The following is a 4,202-nucleotide window of genomic DNA, read 5'->3' as shown; positions in this document are numbered from 1 at the left end:
TTTAATATTTAAATTTAGGGGTTCCCATCAATAATGTTATTTATGTTTGCAAAAAAAAAGAAATATATGTTTGGTGCCTGGGTAGCTCACCTGGTAGAGCTCACGCTGAGGTGTAGTCCTTGACGCAGTGGTTGCGGGTTCGACTCCAACCTGTCGCCCTTTGCTGCATATTATTCCCCTCTCTCTCCCCTTTCCTGTCTTCAGCTTTCCGGTTAAAATAAAGGCCTATATTCCCCAAAATAATGTTAATTGCTAAAACAGGGTTTTCGGGGTTACTTATTCTTGTTGTTAACTTCCAGCTACACGGCAGTAAAAACATGGTGTGCACAAATGTTGGAGCATTATATATTTTTCAGGTGTGCCTGTTTGTGATGAAGCCACTACAGAAGCCTCATACTATCAGGAAACAGCTGTCCAGCTCTAATCTTTTTATGAGCGATATGCTGTTTTTAATGAAAGCCCTCGCAGCTCTCCACAATCAGTTAGCCATATCAGAGCTTATATTTCATCCTGCTATTGTGATGTCATCACCGGGCGCAGACATAATACATAATTCCTTGTGTTATGACAAACTGTGGCCTCAGGCCAGAGAGGTATATGAACGCTTTTGGACCCATGTCAAGTCCATGCCATTTGTGGTGGAATAATCGCTCTAGGCTTGTTGCTGGATCATATGAAATAAGGGCTGGCATCGAACAACAAATAGGTCAGGGCTATTTGAATAAAAAGTGAGGAAGTCAAATGAATGACTTTACAGCTGCTCAGATGCCTGTGTGTGTATGTGTGTGTGTGTGTGTGTGTGTATATATTTTCTCTCTCTCTCTCTCTCTCTCTCTCTCTCTCTCTCTCTCTCTCTCTCTCTCTCTCTCTCAGTAGTACAGCAGTGATGATAAGTTATTTACCTACGTTGTGTTTTTTATTGATACATATTAGGAAGTAGCACTAACTACTGTAGTTTAAGTGATGTTTAACTGTTTCAGGTAAAGAGTGCGAGTGGTAAAGGCAATTAAATCCTAAAGTAATATAGCTACCAAAGTTGTCTGTGTATTTAAAGGAGAAGACAAGCAATGTTCTTTTTTTTTTTCATCTATTTTTTTTTTTACAAAATCCATAAAAATTTTAAAGCCATAAAATAATTGATCCTAAAAACATGTTCTATGTGTGTAGCCTTACTGTATATACTAGCTTTCTTGTACTAGAGATGTCCATTGTTGTCCAAAAACTATTGAAAACATATCAGTGAGCCACATCATTGCTCTGGCTGTTATGTTCCTATATTACTTGAACCTGGATCCATGTATTTTGAGTTAATTCCACATACACTGTCCTGAAGCTGTAAATACTTACAAGTGCAACAAATATTTGTTAATCCACAGCTGAAAATAGTTGCAAACAACAGCGCCATTTATTCCTGTGTTAGTATGTTTGGTAAAAATTACAGAGTCTAGCACATCTTCAGTAGGAACGAGTGGACTAAGGGTTGAGTGGCACAGACACTGAAGGGACTTACGCTTTGTTGATTTTGGTTTTAATGGGATTTATTGACAGTAAGCAGAATATAGATTTTTGACAGTCACACAGACATATTGTTTTGGATTTTTATTTAATTCAGGACTATCTGGTCTACTTGGTCATATTAGCAAATCCCTTGGCCAATTTATCTTGAATGGAAAATCTGCATAACTGACTAAAAACCTGAATGTCCTTGTGGAAAATCATACAGTACCTTTATTCAGTGTTTGAAAACCTAGGACAGGCAGATGGTGGCTCCAGAGATGAAGGGGCCTTGTTGCTGTTTGCAGTGAGCTTGTCCCCAACCTCCACTCTCTCTCAGCCTCCAAAATCTTTATCTGCTACATGATGCATGAAAGTACACTGTCTTCTCATACAACTTTACATGACCCCTGAACCCATCTGCACAGATGCAATATGACCTAGCTGCCACCATCCATTTTGGCCTGCGGAGTAGATTCAATGAATTTTTATTATGCTGCATGTGTCACTCGGTTTGGCTCTTTCTCTTGATCCTCATCGCCACCAATATGTCCTGGAAACATCACTTTGCGTTTCAAAAGAAAGCAAAAAAGATCTTTAGTCTTATGTTGTGTGTTTGAATTTGGCATTCTAAATTAAATAGCAAATATTGGGTTTGTTTGTTTTTTCTTTAAATGAATTCCAACAGAATTGTACCGATTTCCAACCCTGCTTACCGGCGTACTAAAGATGATAGATATTTAAAAAATTAAATGTTGGCAAGCTTAGTTGACATTTTGGAATTGTCACTTGTAAAAAGCTTATGTGCTAAAATTCTTTCTTTCCTACTATTTCGTCCTTTTCTGTTGATAATTGGAGACTGATATGGTTTTCTATATTTTTTCTCTATAATTTGGGGAACTTTTTGATTGGATTTTAATTTAGAATTTAGACAAATGGATGGACCGTCATTCTGCACCACAGAGAGATGCCTGTGTGTTTGTCTGCCTTATTCCGTTTCTTTTTTTGTTTCTCCCAGGAGCCTCTCAAATTGTCAGTGCCAAGCAACAAATATATGTTCCCCAGAGGGAGCCCAAATATCTAGGGAATCAGGCGTCATTTAGCCTGTAAGAGCCTTTTTCTTTCACTGACACTCTGTATTGCCTTTTATTTTCCCCTCTCTTCTTCTTTTCTCTCTCTATCCTCTCAACAGTGTAAACATTCAATCTTTGATTTCACATTAGGTGGTCTCATTCGTTCTTTCTTTAACCTCCTCACCTTTGAGCCCATCTTATTGATAAGTTTTTAATCCTGTTGTGTCTCATTGGACAATGACACATCACCTAATACGAGGCAGGGCTACAGCTAATGATTACTTTTATTTATTTTTTTCAGTCATCTTTTAAGCTATGACATGTGAAAAAAAATCTACACGTCAACCTCAAACTTGATGTTCTTTTAATTTCTTTTGTGTGCCATCCTGATTTCCAAGTATTTTGGGAATTTGGGAAAATGTCCATGATACAAGTCCTATGATAAAAGTAAAATTTTTTGGAGATTAATGTTCCTACATGTTTTTGTTTGCCATACAACCACAAATACAGCTGGAGGTCCTGTATTTATATTTTTCATATAGGCCTACTCGGAGTACAAAATCTTACAGTAAGTTAAGGACAACCTGTTCCAACATTCAATTTATCTGGGCTATGATTTGGCAAATGTCATAATAACTCAACCAGGTTTTAGTAGTGTTTGTTCATAATTCATGATCGCATACTTCAACCTGTAGAAAAAAAGCTCCTAATGAACAGGCACACAGTGAGAGGAATCATGAATATGATCTTGGTAGCACAATTCAAGTGCTGCCTTTTTGCTTTTAAGATTGGAGCATGAGCTCCCCTTACAATTTACAGCCGTTGTAATTTGGGAATTAAACCATTTATATCTCCACCTTGCTGGTGGGCACCAAACCAATACATTGTTTAACTGTCAGAAATGACAGGGATAAAGCAGGGATAAGGACATAGTACTGCAACATGGTGCGTGTGTTTTAATGTCTTTGTTAGTGCAGTGCCTAAACAAGCTGAAATAGTTTTAAAAAGTGTAACAGTGTTTATTATATTACAAAAATATAGGATATATTCTTGTAAAAACTATTGAAAACTGGCTACTGAAACACTGGCCCGCTGGAGGGGGTCCAGCAAGAACTTGAACCAGATATGTCTGACTTTGAGATCCAGGAAGATTTAAATCCAACATGAAGTTAACCATGAAGTTGTATTTGACGTTACACGTGAAGTGGTTCTGAAATATAAGCAAATAATAATGCACGATAATAAGAATCTGACTTATTATGAACATTATTTACCAAAACTAAATGGTATATCCACCAGCATTCAACAAGAAACCATACTAAGAATTATTAATTTCTCTAATAATTAACATAAATGTAACATGTTGCTCAGTAACACAAACCAAGAATAAGCCAAATCTATTACGGCACAAAGGATATATCCATAACAGAGCAAACCGTGTAATACACCTGTAATTGCTAAGCATGTGTCTGTTTACTGGCGATTGCACGTTGCCAACAAATTGCCCTAACACAACTTGAATATCAACATGTGGCTGCACAAGTGATATTAATCTGCACATCCATCAGCTATGCAATAAGAAACACAGCAATATTATAAAGGCGACAATATCTCTCTCTCTCTCTCTCTCTCTCT

The sequence above is a fragment of the Etheostoma cragini genome, chromosome 14, assembly GCF_013103735.1.
Source record: "Etheostoma cragini isolate CJK2018 chromosome 14, CSU_Ecrag_1.0, whole genome shotgun sequence".
Taxonomy (NCBI): domain Eukaryota; kingdom Metazoa; phylum Chordata; class Actinopteri; order Perciformes; family Percidae; genus Etheostoma; species Etheostoma cragini.
The sequence above is the reverse complement of the archived record's forward strand: the minus strand, read 5'-3'. Positions refer to the sequence as shown.